Here is a 9,746-nt window from a genome sequence, read left to right as displayed (position 1 = left end):
TGCAGTTATGCAAGAATGCTTACCCACCCTTATATAGTGAACTGTGTGCTCCCCTTGGCAGATCCACGAAGTGGCTATCCCCTCAACTGTGTGACCAACCAAAGGGGAAACTTACTGTCTTTCTTTTTAAACCTATGATCCCTTTCTTGCATCCCCCCCAAGGAAGAGGCCCGACTCCCACCTTATGTGCCACCATGTGCAACAAACACAAAGGCAACCCAGTTCTCCTGTCTAACGTATCTTCTGTTGCCTTGAAGCCGGCTATGGTTAAGGACAAGCTGGCCTCCTCCTCCAACACTAATTCCCTCTCTTCACCCTCCCCCATATCCACTACGGGGCATCTTACCACTCTTGCTGCTCAGACAGCCTGGGACCATAGTCCTACCGTTGCTGCAGGCCCCTCCCATACAGCGTACCTATCAACGGGGAAACCAGACCCAAAATAGGAGCACTATTTGGTATACATCCCCTTCACTAGAAGTGATATCTGTAATTGGAGAAGCCAGACTTCCCCATTCTCTGAGAAGCCACGGGATTCAATTTCTCTGTTAGAAACTATTTTTCTTTTTAGTTTTAAAAGACAGGGTTTCCCCGTGGCTTTGGAGGCTGTCCTGGAACTCACTATGGAGACCAGGCCTGGAACTCACTATGGAGACCAGTCTGGCCTCAAACTCGCCGAGATCAGCCTGCCTTTGCCTTCCAGGAGCTGGTATTAAGGGCATGTGCCACCAACGCCCGGCTATTTTTCACACTTACCTATCCACATAGGATAGGTAAAGTGAAGACTCCCTAAAAGTTTCTTGCCAGACTCTATTGGCTGCTCTCCAGGTGGCTACCAAGTGTCCCACAAATTTGTCTAAAACTAGTCAGGTGGTGCTGGGACCCAAGGAATCCCCAACTGCCTCCCTTGACTGATGGATGGAAGCATACCATACCTGTTTCCCCATAGACTCAGAAGCAGAGTAGACTAAGAGGGCTATCAGCATAGCTTTTGTGACACAGTCTGCATCTGACATTAGGAAGAAGCTTCAAAATTTGAGGGATTTGAGGGAGAAAACTTCTCCAAGTTAGTGGAGACTGACACCAAAGTTTACAACTGAGAAGTCCAAGAGGGCAGCCAGGCTAGGAAGGTGGTCCCTTTACATGAGGAGCACAGACAGATAACCCGGCAGCGCAGGAATGACCAAGGAGACACCAAGAGGAAATTATAATCCTAAAATTTATATATCAAATGTAAATGCAACCAAATCATATAAGAGACATTACTACAGTTAATATCACATACTGTCGCTAAAATTGACCCAATTGGTAATACGCCACACTCACCAATAGAGAGATCATATAGACAAAATCCAAAGCAAAGCGCTTGAGTCAAATAAGGTCTTAATTCAAGTGAGCCTAACAGACATTTATAGGTCTATGCTCCAATCACTGAACAATACTGCAGTGATTTGAAGGAAAATACCCCCCATAGGCTCATATGTTTAGTGTTTAACCCTGAATTACAAAGGTGTGTCCTTATTGTAGGACTTGTGTCTATGTGGGTCGGCTTTGAGATTTCAAAAGTCCACACTATTCTCAGCTCTCTGCCTCACACATGTGGATCAGATGTAATCTCACACATACTGCTCCAGAAACATGCTTGCCTGCCTGCCTGCTACCATGTTCCTTACCATCATGGACATGGACTCATCCTCTGAAAATGAAAGCCCACATTTAACTCTTTATTCTATAACTGCCGAGTATTTTGTCACATCTATTGAAAACTCAGAGAGAAAGAAAATGAGGACATGATCATTCCTAGGTGTGGTTGAGGACATTTTTTGCCATAGATATGAGTGAGAGCACAGGCTGAGATGGCTAGAATGATCCAGACTGAACTGGGCCAGCAGATTTAACCATACCTTGGTTGGGGGAGAAGTGAGTGCTAAGAAGAGAGAAGGTAAACAGATGAAGAGAGGTCCAGGAGTATACTCAAGAAAAAAATCAAAGATTACCAAAGATCAGAAGAATCTAAGAGTGTGCATAATCAAAATGCCTAGGTTATATAGGAGAAAATAAAAGCTTGAGGAAGGGAAGGGAAGGGAAGCTCTTGGTTTGGAGAGGTTTAGGGTAGGGGGCAGAGTATCACAGGCAGCATGACTCTGTAACAGGTACTTGTTTGTAGGACTGAGGCGTCTATCAAATACCATAGTCCTTAATATGCTAATAGACAGCACAAGCATAGGTTAATTGAAGAGCCATTTGTTCCTTTTGCCAGAGATATGGAGAATGACTCCTGGTAATTATACAATACAAAGAAAGTATCTACAGGCATATGAAAACAGAAACAAAAACAGATTAATTTAAAAAGTGGGTGGATATGTCGACATGTGTTCAAGTTCCTGAAGAGGACATAAACATCAGATCCCCTAAAGTTGCAGCTACAGATTGTTGTGAGCCGACTCAATTGCTTGAAAATGAACCAAAGTCCTTTGCAAGAGCAGTGCAAGCTTTAAAAACAGGGCCTCCTCTCCAAACTGACATCTGAGACCATAGCCCCAATATTCTGTGGACCATCCCCTTAAGATTTCCCTGCTAAATGTTGCACAAAACTTTCCAAAAACACCATCCTAGGGAACAAGCAACGATCACGTTAATACTTGGGGAGGAGATAGTTCAACTGCATCCAAACCATAGAAAGTATTTTCCTAAAGCAGCTAAAGTTTGATATCCTTGTCAGTTCTTAAGTGAAATCACATATTTAAGTAGCATAAAATATTTTTAGCATTAAGAAAAAACAAGGGAAATAATTTGAAATAAGACTGATTAGGTGATGTTAGCATTTACATTGGAAGAGTATGAATAATGAAACTTTTCTCAAAAGAAAGTAAAAAGTGTGTGTTCCCTGTGTGAAATTCTGCCTTCCCCCAGAAAGTTTGTGGATCCATGCCATATGGACAAATCGTCAATGAAAATAAGTTTGTATTCAGAAACACTGATGACAAAAGCAACCAGACATTGAAATTAGGAAATGTTGATATCTGGGAAGTGGAATTCAGAATCTATTTCATTGTATGTATATTTATGTAATTTGGAACAGAGCTATACAAATGAATGTACTGTGTTATAATAAAGAAAATACCAAAAGAATAATTTCAGTTTGGCCATTAAGGGTGTTGAGTGAACCAATGATACATTTATTTTTTAGTCATAAAGTACTAGAAGGCAAGCTGATAATCCTTGAGTTTACTGCCTGCAGTGGGAGTTAGAAATCTGAGAATCACAATTACATAGAGGTATGTGAATGAATATTCCTTAAGGGGTGAGGCTTATGTGTGAGTGGAAGAGACAGACATGAAGAAACTCTTTAGTGAGGATCCAGATTCAAATGTATCTGATACATGATTTGCCCCCAGAACACAGACAGAAGGTCACAGTGTCTGGTCAGAGTTTACACAAACTTCATGTGATCATAAACCCTTATTCACCTAATAGAAAAACCTGCTGAATTAGAGAAAAAAGTTGTGAACTGTCTAAAATCTCCCTCCCATTAGGTACTGATCAGCTCTCCATCTTTCCATCTTTGGACTAGAACATGGGAGAAAGGTCAGGATATATTGAATGAACTTGCAGAGTTCTTGTTATGCTGTTTTCTCTGAGCTCACATCCTGCTGATTCTACCACAGAACACTGAATGCAGGGGGCTGGTACTTTCTATGGAGAAAGGCGGGATACATCTGAAACATTCTCCCTTCTAACACAGCCCATTTCACCCCAAACATTCAGATTTGATGCCATCGAGAGAAGATGTCCTCTGACATTCATGTAAGGAAGAAGACAGTGTGCTTGCATCGCCTCTCAGAGCTGAGGCCTGCCATAGAGGGGTCATTATTTTCCTTGCTCCCTCGAGTGTTTGATGCATTGAAGAGTTAACTTAGGATGGGATGATTCATAAAGATGGACAGTGTTAAGTCAAAATGGAAATGCATGGTGAATTTTTATGGAATAGCACACTGAATCACAGCTTTACTTCTAGGTTTCAAGAGACAAGGATAAGAGATGTCACTTAAGAAAAGATGAATCTCTTTGGTTAATGAAATTTCATGTGTCTGTGCATGCACGTGTGTGTATGTATGTGTGTGTGTGTGTGTGTGATTGTGTGTTTGTGTGTGTGTGTTCATGACACAGCAAGTTGAGACAGCACCTGTGGAAATCCCAAAACCTGTGTAGTTGTCCTTACCTTCCTACTTATTTGAGATGAGCTCCGCTTAGCCACTGTTCATGTCAGATGATCTAGTATGAGCTCCTGGGGACTTTCATGTCTCTATCTCCCATCCAGCCATTGAAATGCTGGGGTTACAAATGAACACACTATTTGGCCTGGCCTTATGTGGGTTCTAGGAATTCCAACATAGTTTTTCAGACTTCCGTACGAGGAAATTAAGCCACTGTGGCATCTTCCCTACATATATTGCATGTTTACTAACTTTAAAAATATCTATTTTGTTTCTGTACCTTGAACAAACTAAATTTTACCACAGGCATGGAAATCTGTACACTTTAATACTATCAGACTTCAGAGTCCTGTCTTATCCCAGTAACTGTTACTGAGAAAGTATATTAGTGAATAAATAAACTGATCCATTTGATTTCAGATCTGTTCTATACCTTCATTTCCCGGAATTGAGCCCATCATGAAATAAAAAGCTTTCATTATTTTCAACCTTTGAAAATATGACCTTCAATTGATTTAGAATATAAATATACAACTTGTGCAATGATAGTGTATGGTAGAACCCTTTACTTTATGCTCCTTTCATATCTCTTCCATTAGCATCTCAGATACATCCCTTCCTATTCACATAACCTCCCGGTCTGGTTATCTATTTCCTTATGGCAGGTGTACAAGGAACTTTCTTGAATTTACTTTAAGAAAGGATCAATACCAAAATAGCATTTTATTTTCCAGAAATTACAACACACATTATACTTTAGAATTATGTACTTTATCAAACAGCATATTAATATGAATTAAAAAGTTTCATAATTCATATACCCCAGGCAACAACTTTGGTGGAAGACCCTGCTTTACCAGATGCTACACTGACACCCAGAAACACAAGTAAGTCCCCTCCAGCAGATCACCAACACTCCCACAGAGACAACCCATCCTATGACCAACATCCCTCATCATTATCATTTCCTAGCCCTCAACTCCAGTAGATGCCCTCTGCCTTACCACGGGCAAAGCCAGCACTCAGGACCCTAGAGCTCACCCAATCCACCAGAACCTCAGCAGAGTCATCCCCACTAGAACAGAGGGCATTCCATCCACCAGAACCACCGTCCACCTAGGCCAGAAGACTACAGGGTAACAGAAACTAAGGGAAAAATACCCATCCAACAATGATAAACTCAGAATTTGGCATCTAAACACATAATTATCCAAAAATTCAGAGCCCAAGATGCCGGTGTAAGAACACAAGAACAGCCAGGGTAATATGTCACCAACAAAGGACAATTATCCTAATAAAGCCAGCCCCAATTATTCCAACATTGCTGAAGCACAAGTAAATGACCTTAAAATCAACTTTATGAAGATGATAGAAGAAGAAATGAGTAAATCCCTTAAAGAAATCTAGGGAAAGACAAACAAAAATTTGGAGGAAATTAATGAATCCCTTAAAGAAAGTCAGGAAAAGACAAGCAATTGAAGGAACCAAAAAATCCCTTAAAGAAAACCAAGGGAAACCAACACCCAGAAATAAAACAGGTGAACGGAATAAACATAACTGTTCAAGACCTGAAAAAAGATATAGAAACAAGAAGAGAAAACGAAGACTGATGGAATCCTGGGGATTCCATATCTAAGTAAGCTAGCTGCCATAAGCTAACACAGAGAGAAACAAGTCCAAGAGAACGAGTTGTGTTGCAGTCAACAAAGCTGAATGGCGTCTTGCATTTTTTGATTTGTTTTTGCTTCCATTTCTTGCATTTTTTGCTTCGTTTCTTCTTCTATTTCCTGCCTTTTTTGGTTTTTTTCTTCCATTTCTTGGATTTTTTGGTTTGTTTTTTCTTCCATTTCTTGCATTTTTTGGTTTGTTTTTTCTTCCATTTCTTTGAGGGATTTTCCTATATCCTCTTTTAGGGACTCTATCATTTTCATGAAAGTGGTTTTATGGTCGTTCTCTTCTGCTTCGTTCGCATTGGAATGTTGGAGTCTTGCTGGTGTGGAGTCTCTAGAATCTGGCGGTGTCATATTTGTTTTTCTGTTGCTGACTGTGTTTTTGTATTGTCTCTTTCCCATCTCTTCTTCTAGTGGGTGCAGAAAGTGCCCCTTACTGGTCTGGAAACCAGAGTTCCCTTTTGGTGGGTGCTAGCAAGTCCAATAATCTGGTGGTTCTTCTATTCCTTGTCCACGTTCTGGTCCCGTGGTTGGAGAAGAAGAACAGGAATCTGGGGTGCTTAGCCTCCTACCTGGTCCCCTGGACCCTATGCTGGTTCGTGTTGTACCTGATCCAGAACAGCTGCTCCCCTGGTCTCCCTGGCTCCTCTGGTTTCCTGGTCTCGTTGGTGGGAGAGAAGACCTGGAGTCTGGTGTGCTTGGCTCCCATCGGGATTGGAAACTCTGTGCAGTTCCCAGGCGATCCGCAGGCACTGGAACTCAGGCCGGGAAGCTGGCCTGTTTACCTGATGCTGCCACAAGAACAGCTGCTTCCCTGGACTCCCTGCCTCCTCTGTAATTTTTAATAGAAATCATAAATATTTTCATGTGCATATTTTATATGTATATATCTTTTTTCAAAGTTAATTAAAAAATTCTGTGTGGGAGGATTGTGCATGTACGTACAGGCACCTGAAGAGGGACAAGAGGGCATTAAATACCCCTCAAGTTGGAGTTACAGGTTGTCATGAATTTCTTTACATACTTGGAAATCCAATGAGGTCCTTTGCAAGAGCAGAACATACTTTAAAGCCTGATCCATCTCTCTGCAATGATTTCTGAGACCATACTCCAATATTCTGAGGATTATCCTCTACACTGTCCCTGTTAAATCTCACACAAATTTCCCAAAGCCACCACAATGAAGAGTAAACATCAATCACATGAACTCTGGGTGTGGAGAAAGTTCTTCCTCATCCACACCATGGCATTCTACCTACAGCCTCCAAAAGATGAAGCACTTGTCCATTTCTAACTGAAATCATATTTTAAAATTATAAATAACATAAAGTGATTGTAGCTTTAAGGACAAAGACATAAATAATAGAAAATGAGACTGAAAATATTATGTGAGAATTTATAAGTACATAAAGAATGGATTTTATGAAAAACAGTGAGAAAAACATATATTCTAGGTATGGATTTCTGCCTTTCCTCGGGAAAGTCTTAAGATCCATTTCATATGCACAAGTTAACAAAATAAAATGTTTCTTTTCAGAAATACTAATGATAAAAATACTTAGATGGTGAGATAGGATGTGGGGTTATCTGGAGAATGGAATTCAGAGAGTCTATTTCTTTCATTTTTAATATTTAAATAAAAGTATGTGTTGTATGTGTTGCAGACACTATTTCACTCTTGTCAGCTTAACAAACATCACATGGAAAGTAGTTATCAACACAAACATAATAATTCAATCTCAAAATATGCAGGTGGCACTATACATAGCTACTGTTACAGTGATGGTTATAATAATTACTTTTCTAGATATTCAGTTTGATGGCACCTAGGAGAGTTGAAAATATACATATAGAGATTTGTAACCTATCATATATACACAGTCAAGGATGAGAAAAGGAAGCTTGTCATCAATGAGATGTCCATCTTGCTTCTTCTAGGATCAAGAGCCTTCCAACATCAAATGGGATGATTCTGGTCCTGAGTATGCTGTGAATTCTACCGGTGCCTCCAACAGTAACAAAGCTAGAGACAAAAGTGTTATCATCGCTGCCTCTTCTGCTGATGCTCTGACATTTGTGATGGGTGTGAAACCACAAAACGTATGATAACTCAGTCAAATCAGCAAAGCTTCCTGCAACACCAACTGCTTAGCTCCTATGGCCAAGGTCATCCATAAAAACTTTGGTATTGTGGAAGGACTCATGATGATAGTCCATGTCATCACTGCCACCCAAAATCTGTGGATGATCCGTGTGGGAAGTTGTGTCATGAAAGCCCAGAACTTCATCCCTGCATCCACATATGCTCCAGACTGTGGTGAAGTTCATCCTAGAAGGTCATATCACTGCCATGGCCTTCTGTGCTCCTATCCACAATGTGTCTGGCATGGATATAACTATCACCTGGAGAAAATAGACAGCTATGATGACATCAAGAAGATGGTGAAGCAGATATCCAAGGGCCTGCTAACAGGCATCCTAGGCTACACTGATGACCAGGTTGTCTCCTGCAAATTTAACAGTAACACCTACACTTCCATTTTTGATTGTGGGACTGGTAGTGCACCCAATGTTAACTTGTAAAGGCAATTTCTTGGAATGAAAAAATTATGGCTACAGCAACAGGGCAGTGGACATCACTCCCTCAAAGGAGTAAGATGCCCTTGATCACTTACCAGGCAAGAACGTGAGAGCAAGAGAGGTCCTGGGATTTTAAAGGCCCATCTCAGGTAAACGCTGAGCATCTACCTCACAGTTTCCATCCCAGAACCACAGACAAAAGGGAGAGGCTTAGGGATCCCTAATCTCTTAAACAGTATCAATAAAGTTAAGTGCATACCTGAAATATATTTAGTGTTTGATACTATATTATAAATAAATATGGAAAGTTGAATGAGCCTAATTGTCCAGGTATAAGAAAATAGACACATAAATTTGAGTGTATCATTCAACAAAATACATAAAGCAATTAAAACAAAGAACTGTACCTACATATACCATTAGGAATAAAAATATAAATATACAGTTGAGCATGAAAAATATTACAGAACATCACAGATGATACTATATAAACCTGTCACTTCCTTTCTAATATTTTTATTTAAAAGTTTTTAAATTTTAATGCATACTCATATTCTTCCCCTCCCTCCAAGTCCTCCCAGATCCTTTCCTGCCCCCTATCTACCCAAGTTAAGATATTTCTCAAAAAACACACACAAACACAAAACAACAACAAAACCCCCTGAAACCAAGAAAACAGTTTATGGGGTTGAGTAGACCAATGATGCATTTATTGTTTATTCATAAAGTCTCAGAATGAAAGCTCATAATGATTGATGTTCCTACTATGAAGAGAGTGTAATCAGAGAAAAGCAAGTACTTAGAGAGATGGTGACCAAATATTATTTAATGGAAGAGACTCATGTGAGAATGGACCAGGGTTGATGCCAATAAACCCCTTAGTTAACTGGGATTCAAATCTGTGATTTGTTTCTACACATGTACAGGAAGACACAATGCCAGGTCAGAGTTTTCACAAACTCTACTTGGTGGCAAACTCTTATGTCCTAGAAACATCTGCTGAAATAAATAACAAAGTAATGAACTGTCTAAGAAAAGCTCCCTATCCTTCAACACTGGCCATCTCACTTCTCTGTACTGGAGCATGTATGAGAGATCAGGACATGTTGCATGAACTTGCAGAGAGTTCTTGGTGTGCTGTTTTCTCTGAGCTCACATCCTCCTGATTCTTCCAAAGAACACTACACGCAGGGGTCTGGTGCTTCCTACATTGAAAGTCATGTGGTAGACGTTTCCCCTCTAGTATTCTCTGCCTCAAAAACCATCCCCCATTTGCCCC

At 40.3% G+C, this 9,746-nt stretch overlaps 1 pseudogene; it reads left to right on the top strand.

Annotated features, from left to right (window-relative positions):
* The first annotated feature begins 5,447 nt into the window (after positions 1-5,447).
* LOC121134800 lies at positions 5,448-8,470 on the top strand (annotated as a pseudogene).
* Positions 8,471-9,746: the final 1,276 nt, after the last annotated feature.

The sequence above is a fragment of the Mesocricetus auratus genome, unplaced genomic scaffold (assembly GCF_017639785.1).
Source record: "Mesocricetus auratus isolate SY011 unplaced genomic scaffold, BCM_Maur_2.0 Super-Scaffold_100030, whole genome shotgun sequence".
NCBI classification, from domain to species: Eukaryota; Metazoa; Chordata; class Mammalia; order Rodentia; family Cricetidae; genus Mesocricetus; species Mesocricetus auratus.
This window is presented reverse-complemented; position numbering and strand designations above follow the sequence as displayed.